At 40.4% G+C, this 13,505-nt stretch overlaps 1 protein-coding gene across 2 annotated transcripts in view; it reads left to right on the forward strand.

The window, feature by feature from the left end:
* The window catches only part of tspan4a (tetraspanin 4a), a 180,753-nt gene that overhangs the window by 117,928 nt on the left and 49,320 nt on the right, over positions 1–13,505 (forward strand). The gene's annotated exons all lie outside the window — the stretch shown is intronic.

Below are 13,505 nucleotides of genomic sequence, written 5' to 3' on the forward strand. Positions count from 1 at the left end.
AACTATAATAAGGGATTTTCATAAAGCAACAGGTCTAAAAAATCATGCTGCATTTTTAGACAGCATGATTTTCAGTTTTGGGACACTTTGATATGATGTTGTGGTTATTTGACAGGTAACCATTTCATAAAAATGCTTTTAGTGCTGTGAACCACTGTTGCCTAGTTTTGCTTTGGTGAGCAAACTATATTGGTCACACTCATTTTATATCTGAGGTAGGCAAAGAGCACGTGGAGCACAACAATCAGAGTATGCTTTGGGGTTTAAAGTCTTGTTTTTAAGGGGAATATCTCTGCAAATATCTAACAACAACTGTTAACAATAGTGATGACAGCGATGCTGTTTTAATGCTAACATTAGCTTGACAGACGGGAAGGCTTCATAGCTACAATAGACTGATTTACACAATAAAGGGTTTTTCTGGGTCTTTAGACCACAAAAGCTTATGAAGTTCAATAAAGAAGATCTGCATTCACTCCTCTGCCTGCATTCCCGTCCAGGCTGTTAGTGTATTCTTTACTTCACTTCCGTTTTTCCAGCCTGCCAAACTTAATTTTGTCGTCATCGCTCTAGCCCAATCATTTTCTTGCCTGCCTTCTGCAAGCTAAACAGCTTCTGTTACATGTGCTTTAAATCTCAAATCTCTTCCGTTTTTCTGCATTTCAGACTCTGACTTCATGCAGTTGTGTCTTTGTCATTTTGTTTGTTCTTAGTTGTGTCCTGATTACTGTCTAATCACAGGAGCAGGAGCTGCATCACATCAGCTCTACAATCACTCCTGTTGTCTGCAAGTTCTCACTGCTAGCAAAGTTAATCCAGTACCCAGTCATGTTAGTGTACAGCTATAATAGTTAGCCTCTGTCTCATCGCTGGCCGTGCTAGCTTTCTCTTCTCTCTCCTGGCCTCTGATGGCCCTCAAGTCAAACGTAACTACATCAGTAACAACTAGTGAGGGGCCAGTCATCCTCTTGTCCCCAGACTCTGCCTTCTCTACAGAAGGTGTGTCAGCAGGATTGAGGAGATCCTTAGAGTATTCTTTCCACTGCTCAGCTATATCCTCAGTTGAAGTCAGTGGCAATCCTTCTACTTTTACTGTACACTGTGTGAGTATAGTATAGCTTTCCACTCCAGAATCGGGTGAATATTTACCAAAATCACTTTGTTTCATTGCCTCATTGAAGTCCTCCAGACCTGTGTTTTTGCTTCAGCTACCACCTGAGTCACATTGCACTTGGTCTGGCAGTATCTGTCCCACAAGTTAGCCTACACCGATAAGTCTGCTTCTTCAGCTTTATGGCTTCACCATTTGGTTCGGGGATTACCGCAACATAAGATAAGATAAGATAAGATAGAACTTTATTAATCCCTCGGGTGGGTTCCTCTGGGAAATTCGACTTCCAAAAAGCACAGCAACGACCGAAGTTACAGTTACAGAATTGTTATATATATATATATATATATATATATATATATATATATATATATATATCAGAGAAGAGCTCGAGAGGATGTGGAGGGTGAAGGTAACGGTGGTCCCCGTGGTAATCGGAGATCCCGGGAACAACATCGGAGATCTCTGTCCAGAAGAGCGCAGTCCTGGGAACAGCTAAGATACTGCGCAGGACCCTCAAGCTCCCAGGCCTCTGGTAGAGGACCCGAGCTTGAAGGATAAACCGCCCGCAGGGGCGTGCTGGGTGTTTTATATACACACACACACACACACATATATATATATATATATATATATATATATATATATATATATATATATATATATATATATATATATATATATATATATATATATATATATATATATATAAATAAAATAAAATATACAAAGTGTCACGGTTCTGGGTCCGTTGGACCCAGTAGTTTGAGTTTTATTATGTTTTAGTTTGCATCAGGGATTGTTTTCTTGTTCTCTTGTAGTGTTGATGATGATGATGTTTATTATTTGAGTTTCATGTTTCTGTGGTGTTTAGGATTTGTTCTTCGGTTGTGTCTGCTTAGTATTTGTCTAGCTCCATGTGCCATTGTCTGTCTGTCTCTCTGTCGAGTTTGTGTCTTAGTGTGATGGTTTCTTGTTCCTGTTTTATTGTGATGGTCTGCGTCTCATGTGAGTGTGTTCAGTTTTACCTTTGTCTCGTCTTGTTGATCATTCCCAGCTGTGTCCACCACCTGTGTGTAATTCCCCTGTGATTCTCCGTGTATTTAAGTCATGTCTGCCGTCATTGTAGTTGCTGGTCCGTCTGTGTATTCCACCCTGCGTCATCTGTGTGTTTCCCTGCTGTCAACCGCCAAGTGTTTCTGCTCATGTTCAGGTTCGTGTTCTGTAGTTAGTTTGTTCCCAGTCTAGTTAGTCATAGCTCCCTTTGCCGTTTGTATTTACTTTCATGCTCAATAAACCACCTTCACACCTTCACGACTGCCTGCGTTTGGATCCTCCTTCATTGCCTCCACACGGCTCACCTCACTCGCCGTGACACAAAGGGGATAAATAGAATAAATAGGAATAAAAAATAAAATACAAGTGAATTGCACATTTCAAGTATTGAGTCTATTGCACTGTTGACTATTTACAAAAAGTATTGCACAAGGTATTGTACAGTGAGGTGAAGAGGCACTACAGCTTAGTTGTTCCCCCCTCCTTTGTCCTCCTGTCTCCCCTCCCTCTCCCCTCCAGAGAGGAGTTAAACAGTTTGATGGCGTGTGGGACAAAGGAGTTTTTAAGTCTGTTAGTTCTTGTCTTGGGGAGAAGCAACCTGTCACTGAACAGACTCTTCTGATTGTTTATGGCCGTGTGCAGAGGATGCCCAGCATTGTTCATAATGTCCATCAGTTTCTTTAATGTCCTTTTCTCTGCCACTGTCACCAGAGTGTCCAGCTTCATGCCGACCACAGAGCTAGCCTTCCTGATCAGTTTCTCCAGCCTGGATGAGTCCCTCTTTGCTGTGCTGCTCCCCCAGCACACCACAGCATAGAAAAGTACTCCAGCAACCACTGACTGGTAAAACATCCTCAGGAGCTTCCTGCAGATGTTAAAAGACCTCAGCCTCCTGAGGAAGTACAGTCGGCTTTGGGCTTTTTTATACAGGTGCTCTGTGTTGCATGACCAGTCCAGTTTATTGTCCACCCACAGCCCGAGGTACTTGTACTTGTTGACCACCTCCACCTCCTCCCCCTCTATCTGAACCGGCAGTGGACCTTCTCTGGACCTCCCGAAGTCCACAACCAGTTCCTTAGTCTTTGAGGTGTTGAGTTGCAGGTGGTTTGTGTGACTCCATGCGACAAAGTTCCTCACCAGACTTCTGTACTCCTCTTCCTGATCATCCCAGATACACCCCATGATGGCCGTGTCATCTGCAAACTTCTGAATATGGCATAATTCAGAGTTGTAGCAGAAGTCAGAGGTGTACAGGGTGAAGAGAAGAGGGGACAGCACAGTTCCCTGTGGTGCTCCTGTGCTGCTGACCACTGTGTCAACATGACAGGCACCTACTTGCAGCCACAGCTCTGTGCACCCTAAATATATCTGTCCAACATCCCCAACATCCGCTCTTGCCAACTGATTCAACTCACATCTAAGTAGTGATGAGTCGAGCTCAGCTCGTCTCCTCATCCAAGTGTCCGTGACATATGGCCAAAGACTTCAGGATACAATCACAAAATCAGTCATTGACCTGTGACCAAGGTTGTCCTGGTGTAACATGCGCTTATGAACACCCTTATGCTTAAACATAGTATTTGTTATGGACAAGCTGTGATTAGCACACAAGTCCAATACCAGAACAGCACTCGGTTTCGGGTCAGGCAGGCTGCTCCTCCCTGTCACGCCTTTCCAGGTTTCACTTTTATTGCCCATGTGAGCATTAAATGATCTCATTAGGACAATGGAGTCATGAGGTGGGGCATCCTACAGCACCCCACCCAGCAACTCCAAGAAGGCTGGGTGCTCTGAACAGTTATTTGGTGAATAAGTGCAGATAAATGTCAGGAACCACCCCCTGAGCCAAAGGGCAGGTAAAAAAAACCCTCTTCTGAGATACAGGTTATGAGACAGGGAATAAAGGAATACCCATCCCTGTCTGCTGGCTCTCACTAAGGGTGGCTCCAGAGTGGAACAGAGTCTGGCCCATTTCCAGGACCCTAGTTGCAGAGCTCAAGCTGTGTGTTGAGGTGAGCCCGACTATCTTTAGTTGATATTTCTCAGCCTCACACACCAACTTAGGCTCATCCCCCAACAGAAAGATAGCGTTCCATGTCCCAACAGCCTCAGCAGCTGGGGATCTGACCACCAGGCCGAGACACACTTGGAGCAAACATTCAGTATCTGTGGTCACTGGAGTCCCTGTGACATTGCTAACATGCTGCAGGTTGAATGTTCTGTCTGTGGACACATTGATAGTTTACATACAGAAAAGTTTTTTTTAAAACTCAGCAAAAATGAACAGAACCACGTAATATAACAGTAATAAACAATTTAATAACGTGAATGAAATTTATACTGTTAATAAGGAGCTCCTGGTTTTTCCTGAACTTGCAGGAAAAGAAAAATCTCAGCTTTAGCTTATGGGCCATATGGGGGCCTAGACTTATTGTCAGGGATCCTACTAACCTTTTTCAGTTTAATGCCTAGAAATACTTTTAGTAGCCTTGCTAATCCCAATAAAACAAGCTCTGTGGATATTGTTGGGGCACTGTTGTAATCACAGAAAGAGTTACGCATCATATATTAAAACAAGAAAACAATATCATTTATCACTTTTTCAGTGACAGGATACTATCCAAAGTGGAATGTTTTTTTCTGGAAGTTGAAATGATTTTTATTCCTTCAGTGGTTTCATGTGCTTCAAACTGTAATTGGCTTTTCATGTAGTAGTTATTTTAGAAAATTATATTAGTACTAGATGGCAGATTAGCCCACTCTCCTGCATTCAAATCGATAAAAACTAAAAACTCCCTGTGGCTATGTCAACAGTTTCAAAGCACACTTCAGATGTCCAAATATTAACTACAATTAAGGAGTGTTTCCACCAAACTTTCAGCCTGATCAATATTATAATCTACCATCACTTATACAGATATAAAACATAATTCTTTTAAAAGCTGAGTGCCATGATGCATTTTAACCAAGTGTGAGTTTACAATTGGGGCTTCTGACACTTGATTTATCTTTTCTTTAGAAGAGAGCTACATGCAAATGTGCTATCATACCAATGAAATCATCAAATATCAACCACGTTTATGATATAAACAAACTTTAACTTGAGCTACGATTCTGTGAACAGGTATCCTTCAACCCAGATGCTTGAAGGACTGATAAATATTGAAAAACAAAACAGACAAACACATCAGACATTTCACAGAATTATCTGGAAGAATAATTCTATGTGGGTAAAAAATAGAATTAATCATTAGGAAAATTGCCCAGCAGGAGAAAGCAATTATGAGCTCTGCGGGAATGAGTCTTAGTGTCGATCGTTAACGTGATCCATGACATTTTCCCGACAGTGACCAGACCGATCCCTGCTCCGTGTCAATAAAACGAGGCTAGGCAAATTATAAGCCTTCATCAATGAGTGACAGAACAGCACGTTCTTCACGGAGATTAGAAAAGATTCATCTCGCTTCAAATTTTAGAGCTAATTAGCATATTGATCGCTGATGAGAGACCCAGAGCACTGCAGTGTTGCTGTGAGATATTTGAGGAATTACTTTTGCACTCTGTGCTGAAATAAACATCATTGCTTTCTGCAAACATTTTTTAATTTGTATCACCAAACATCAGTTATAATTTCCAAAAAACACAAGGCTTTTATTGTTCCTTAATTCAGGCAAGAGTGATATCTTTGTTTTTCATATAAATGTAAAACTACATCCTGATATTTTTTTAGTACATAACCATTTTTTTCCTAATGTGCCCTCCATGTTTAACAATGCTTTGGATAAAGTTACTTCAATTAACTAGAGTAAATTTATTAAGGAAACTCGAAAAAACAGTCTGCAATGCTCCTAATTAAATCTTTTTTAATTCAGCTTTAAACTAATACGATTTTGTTAAAAAATATTTTTACCCACACAGAAAGCATGAGGTTACTGTTTGAGATTTAGAATGAATTTGAACACTTGTGAAATATCAAGGTTTGCGCAGTGAGGTAAAGCTTAGGTTTAAAGTTTGGGTAGTAAGCTGATGAACTATCTAACCCTAGTTTAGATGCAGATGATGTGCAAACTCTGACTAAACTCGTCACTTCAGTGTAATTAGTGTAATGGTTCCCTCTCAATACAAAGAAAAGGTTACTGGAGATCTGTCATCACAGATATGTTGCCAAGCAACCAGGAAAGACCTCAGAAAGTCACAACACCAAGTCAAGAAAAACTTTAGCTTCATGTCTAAAATCAGTTCTTATTCCCTAGATGGTGGACTCTGTTTGCTGTCCACCGCTATATCGGTATTCTGACAGTAAATATCGATCCATTTCTTTGCTACTGTGTGGAAAGATTTCTGGTAGCAATCCCACAATGCAATCGTTCGCATTTTATTGATTACATGAGTTGCATTCATCCAAACTGGAGCAAGAATTCTTTAATATTGTGTCAGCATCATTATTTACATGTATTAGATAATTACACCAAACACAGTTAATAGGTACAGTGACCGAAATGAGCTAATATGAGGCCTAGGAGACTGTCAGCAGGCACTTGTGAAATAATGCATGAATTCAAGCTTTAGTACAATTCAGGCAGACACTCTCTAAGGAAATAACCTCCTTGTGGCGGGGCATGGTCTGTGGCGTGGCTGCAGCGAGGCGGACACACCTGAGTGGCATCAGCGATCACGTCGCACCAGCATTAAAGCCAGTGCTGGGTCCTGACTGATTGTTGTTGTTGGTGTGTGTTCGGCTGCGAGCTGAAAAGCTGCAGTCGACCGTGTAAAGTACGACAACTGTGAATAAAGAAAGTGTATGCTGAAAAGCATGAACAAATTGTTGGGTCTGCTGTGGATTTATTATATTCCTGTACAGTTTTTGTGAGCTGCGCTTCGTTAAGTACTTCTGTGCAAATGCTTGCTAATGCAAATATATCACAAGCCAATCACATGGCAGTAAGTCGTGATCAAGACGATCTGCTGGAGTTCAAATTCAGCACAAGAACGGGGCAAAAATGTGATTTAGGTGACTTTGAACATGGCATAGTTGGTGGTGCCACACTGCTTTCAGCAGATAGAAAGCCAGCAGTGACGTAGAAAACAACTCCCAGAAAAGCACTTCTAAACATGTTGAACCTTCAAATAGATGGTGCCAATCCCGTTAGCTAAGTACATAAACTGAAAGTACAGTTCACATGGACTCACCAAAACTGGACAGTACAAGACTGGAAACACATCACCTGGTCTGTTTAGTCTTAATTTCTGCTGTAACATTTGAATGGTGCAGTTCAGGCTGGTGCTGGTGGTGTACTAGTGTGACTGATATCGTCTTGGCACATTTTGTGAACCTTGGTAACAATTGTGCATTGTGTATCCATCTTCTGATGGCCACTTCCAGCCGGATAATGTGCCATGTCACAAAGCTCCAATCATCTCAAACAGGTTTCTTGAACATGTCAATGAGTTCACTGTACTCAGATGGCCTCCACAGTCACCAGAACTCAGTCCAGCAGAACACCTTTGGGTTGTGGTGGAATAATAGATCTCTATCATGGACATGCAGCCCAAACATCTGGAGTAACTGTGTGATGCTATCAACTCAATATGGCCCACTATCTCAGAGAAAGGTTTTCAGCACCTTGTTGAATTTGTCACAAAGAATTAAAAAGGTTCTGAGAGCCAAAGCGGGTCCAACCGGATACTAGCAAGGTATCACTAGTAAAGTGGCCGGTCAGTGTAGCTATAAAGTCTATTTCTACCAGGCTATAAACATCTTCATTCACTATTTGAACCAGCCACAAGCGGCCATTCAAAAAATGGAGCTGTTGGATTGGAGGTTGTTGTGAAATAACAAGAAATCTCCCTGCATGACCCACCATTGTGTTAACTTACTGTCTGTGGTGTCTGCGCCACCACTTGCTGTTACATGAAATAAAACTACTTTAGAGAAGTAAACACAATCCATTCGCCCTACTGTAAGCTGTTTTGATTTGGTGAAGAGCTGCTAAGTAATATAGCAAAACAAGGTAATTAAACTTGTTTATCAAGTGAGATTGCTGTACAAGATTAGTACTTAGCATACGCAGAGGGAAGCGTTGGACAAAGTTTGAACACTTACAAGTCAGATTGTTGTTCATGTTCCTCTGACTCTACTGACGTAGTGCATGCAAAAATGGAGCATTGCCCTCCAGCTTATGAGCAAATAAAATATGTTTTATAACACTGACATTTATAAGTGATACCAGGAATAAACATGTCTTTTGTGGAAATAGGAATATCACATTTCCTTGCACCAATCACAAACAGGAATTAAGATGATCAGTAATTTATGATTAATTTTTCTGTGTAATTGTTGCATCTAAGTCACAAAAACATGTTACAGATAGACAAATGTACTTATTGATAACAAAGGTGTTTTTAGCTGGAGTTTCATGTGAACTCTGGTCATTAAAACAGATTTGCACACAAATCCAATACCCTGTCCATTTAATTTGAAAATATGAGCCATTTGGGGACGCTTCCATTTTCAACAAGGAAATGGGTAATTAAAGCCATGTTTCAAACCAGTCAGTTTCTAAAGTCAATATATTTTGAATCAAAGGGCACTAAAGAAATGTGGCGGTTCTTCCGACAGATAATCAAGAAAGGTGAGATCACTGCATGAAAGTGGACGCAGGCTGTTTGCACTGAACAGCCTCACATGGGTCTGAGGGATAGAAACTGTAAAAATTTTAGACCCACCGCATGAAAACAACAAGGCTATCACCTCAAACGCTTCCCTCCATGTACGCTAAAGGCCTAAAGAGACACAAAGAGCTACTGACGCTTTCATACTGCAAGGAAATCACAGCATGCATTGATCGCCGTGCCTAGACTTTGAGAACAGCTCATCCTAAGGCGCCACTCAGTGGGCAAATTAAACTGCAGTGAACAATAAAAACAATTTGCTTTTGTATAATTTAATGGTTCCCCCTTTAAATATTTTGTGTAACATGCAACAAAGTATTTTTATTTCATTACTGGAGATAAAAATCTTGATTTCATTCAGCTTTTTTTTAATCAATAAATTATCATTACTCGTAGCAATAATTGAAAGCCACAGAGACTGTTCGTCTTACAAGCAGTTCCTAAACAAAAGAAATAAAAGCATTTTTTCATTGTAATGTAAAATTAAGAAAACGCCTCAAGCAAGCTGAAGTTGGACCATTTTCATGAGAAAATTATGCTCGTATTTTTCTTTTATGCCTTTGATTTCATCGATTGAAATCATTAATCATTTAATCATCAAGAGAAGCAGGCAAGTGAAGTGGACGCAAACTATAGAGCCTTGTAATTAATTACTGGAAATTTCACAACTGCTTCCATTACATTATTCATCTGCTGGGACAGAGACCGCTACCACCAAAGACTTAGGCCAAGGACAACCCTGGTAGTAATTTCTTTGTAGATTTTGGTAAACAACAACCTACTTTGATATTTCCTTGTGTTTTTATTCGGATGATGTTTCCAGCCGTAGACCTTGGACCTGCGTCTACTTTGTTCTGGCTTTTATGTCTTCGCTGCTATAATTCTGGCACGATCATAGAATTGCTTAATGTGTCATATTTCCATCACAGTTTGTCTCTGGTACTCTAATTCTCTGAATACTTGTGGACTTGCAGGTTCCTCTGGGCTTTCATCCAATCAGCGGTACTCTGTTTAGCCTTTAATGAATGTTGTCTTGTGTCACGCCTCACCTTAGTATCTGTGTTCCTTAATGTTGAGTGTACCCCATTATTCAACCTCTAAATAATTCAGTTTTGTCTACCCAGGAGGTGATTAACGACAGAACAAAGTTTTAAAAAAATGTTAGGGATTCTGCAGAGCTTGGGCACTGTGGGAAATCATTCACAGTAAAGAATGGGTGGCCATTAACAGGGTGAACTCTCTCGCTTTTTAAACAGCCAGACGCAGGACACCTAAAAGTATTATTGTATCTTTATATAGTAGAAACTGTACCCTAATGGAAAATATGATTACAAAAAAATTTGAATATTACAAAGTCCCCCTCAGGAAACGACCGCATAAGTCATTTTTGTGTAAGCTGTTTTTATGATCTAGTTATTCTTTCATCCGTGTGATGTCACTTTAATACTGGATGGAACTCAGCTCTGTGGTAATCTAGAAAATCGAGCTTTTAGACATTTTATAAAAGGGCCTGTTTTGACACAAACCATTACTTTAACTCTTAATCAAGCATAGATGGTCAAAACAAACCTGAAATGGCTCCAGGTGGAAGTTCAGCTCCAGTTTCCAGATTGAAAAATGTCTTCTAACTTGGAAACAAACCTGTTAGTTAATGCACAATTTGCTTCACTGCTGCTGTTGGTAAAAAACCTGCATAAAGCAAATGATAGATGCATGTTTGGTGCTCAGAGCATAATGCACTTTCCTACAGGGTAGCATACTTACTGATTTTACTTATAACAAGCTTGAGTCTCATTGTTGACTGAACATTAAATCATAATAATAATAATAATAATGGATTGGATTTATATAGCGCTTTTCAAGGCACCCAAAGCGCTTTACAATACCACTATTCATTCACTCTCACATTCATACACTGGTGGAGCCAAGCTACGGTTGTAGCCACAGCTGCCCTGGGGCAGACTGACAGAAGCGAGGCTGCCATATCGCGCCATCGGCCCCTCTGGCCAACACCAGTATAAAAAACACTCTTGTTACGTGCTGCGTCTAGAAAGACCAAACACAGAATCCAGATTAGGCACAGCTGATAAAATGAGCTGCTATTGGCCATCAAATGAAGAATCAAAGTCCAATAAGAAAAGGAAAAAAATAAAGTACAAGGACAACACACAGAGCACAAGCAGATGGTAATTAGATATGTACAGGTGCAAAGGAGTTACAGACGGCTGCAGATGAAAGTCACAGTCACAGTGGAGGGAAAGGAACAAAAATGGGAAGTAAAACCAAAATTTATCAAAAAAAACATGATGTGACCAGAAGAAAAATAAGTAACAGAAACATGAAGACACTGAAATGTGAAGACAAACATTAATCATGACGACAGAGACAAGCGAGCAAGGAAATGGGAATAAGATAACACTAGAAACAACAACAAAGGATGGGGAATCCACGGGGAACATGACAGCTTTAAGCAGTTTCAAGATATTTGACATCCATCCATCCACTTATCCAATTAAGGGCTGCCGAGCCGTTGTCACAGTGCAAGAGGGTCATTGCTCGTTTTAGTTAGCTGTACCTAAACAAGTAGTAGGTTTTTTTAGTTGTAGGAGAACATAGTGTAAAAGTCTGAAATGTCTTGTTATAATATAGATTTTTTTCCACCCAAAAGAAACACTGTGGGGTGTTTATTATTTGGGGAGAATTTACTGTGTTATGATGTCAAACAGAAATGTTATTGAGTACAGACGTACAAACACCTCCTCCATCACTATAATAACATCCTGGAAGCTGCTGGGAGTACAAGACAATGTCTTTCCTCCCGTATGCAAAGCCCTCCAGTTACCATAACTTAAACCGAGTGCAGCAGTAGGTGCATTTTGATGAACTCCATCCCCGTCTTCAGGGATGGTCACGCTTAGTGGTCTGCTTTATTACACCTGCTTTAGCACTGATAAAAAGCTCTGTGATGTAGCTGCAAGCTACTTGCAACAGCCCACACATCTTGCATGCACCTGAAATGGTCATCGTTTGTTTCACTTTGTTGGCTACTAAGGATGATGAAAAGGTCCTGTGAGGTTAACTTCAGTGGACCCAGCGTAGCTCAGAATGTCAAAGGGAATAAAAATAAGTCTGACTCGGGGTGGGGTGGTGGTACTGAAAATTGATGTATGGTGCTTTATACTATCTCCATGTGGGTTTACTGCCTTGTCCTCTTGGCATTTTTATCACCTCGCGGGAAAATTACCCCATCGGACAAGCACCAACAAAGCAACAGAAACAGCAGATCACTTGCACTATTTTGTTTAGGGATCAGGAGACTGGCAGCACTATTAGAAGTACAATGTGATGCATACTGCTACCAATAATATCATACGTCACAGTAGCTGTATTATTAGTTGAGCCGCAGAGAAAATCTAATCTCATAACAACAAAGGTCTCTGCATTAAATTAAGTATAAAGGCTAATGAGCCTCTCACACCTCTTAAGTGTAGTCAGTTAATCCAGTGCTTGTTAGCACAATAATATGCCAAGAAAATAAGCGCTTAGTGTTAATCACATATTTAAATGACGTCTGGTGTGTGGACAGTGTATTGCTTCTCCAAAGTATCCTAAAGAAGGAAATATCAGGAGAAAGCCAGTTCAACCAATAACATTCATGCATGGAGAGCTGAAGGGGAAGTGGAAATTCCAGGATCCGTTTGGCAAGTTGAAAGAATTTCATTTCAAACCTTTTATCATTTATAGCAGCAGCTTCAAGACCCCAGAATCAGTCTTTCTCTATTTGTCATTCACAAGCCCAGTATCAAAAAATCAACAAAACAAGGGGCCCTTATCAAACACAATTTCCAATATGTCCCAGCGGTGAGTTCAGCACACATAATTTAAACCATACCTGCAAGCTGCTGATCAGGAAGAACCTTCAAGTTGGAGGCATCGAGAATAATGTGAGGTGTTTGTAAGCAACAGTTTGTAGACTTTAATCTCCAGACATGCGAAACGGGTGTTAAAAGGTCTCAACCAAAGTGCAAGTAATAGAGTAAATACTTGGAAACCAACCACTGGAAAGTGGTAACACTGAAAAGGTCAATACAAGTGATTCAAATTATTGGCCGTTCCTCCTCCGGGTTCTTGATAAGTTACCCCCAGGGTCCATATAAAGCTGTATAAACTATATTGATAGGACCTCTCGCCATATCAGCAGTGCTGCCCAAACAAGTCATGATGTAAATAACACGAGCATATATGCAAGGAACCCTCTGGAGTCCATTACATAAATTTTCATAATGTGTTCGATTCACTTTTAGTCTTTATAGACCAATAAAAGCTACTGTTCTTCAGCTATATTAGAGCTAAATGAAGAGAAAAATAAATCCCAGATCTCAAGTGAGTAATTACAACACGTGCTTTGAAATACTCTACTTAAATACAACACTTTTTTTCTTAAAAAAAAAAAAGACATCTATTCTTGTTATCCAGAGTTGGTGTCCTGCAGTTTTTTGCTGCTCCCTGAAGGCATCAGCGAGATACAAGCCAGCTGTGGCTCATTAGCTCGCATGGAACGAAAAACTGTAATGGAAGCAAAACCTGCAGGACACCAGCCTGCCACAACTGGAATAAAGCCATTTGACTTTTATCTTGCTTATAGAGGTACTTGTGCTTATCGATT

The sequence above is a fragment of the Diplotaxodon limnothrissa genome, linkage group LG1 (assembly GCF_057381915.1).
Source record: "Diplotaxodon limnothrissa isolate DT_005_m linkage group LG1, D_limnothrissa_male_GT1.1, whole genome shotgun sequence".
NCBI lineage: Eukaryota > Metazoa > Chordata > Actinopteri > Cichliformes > Cichlidae > Diplotaxodon > Diplotaxodon limnothrissa.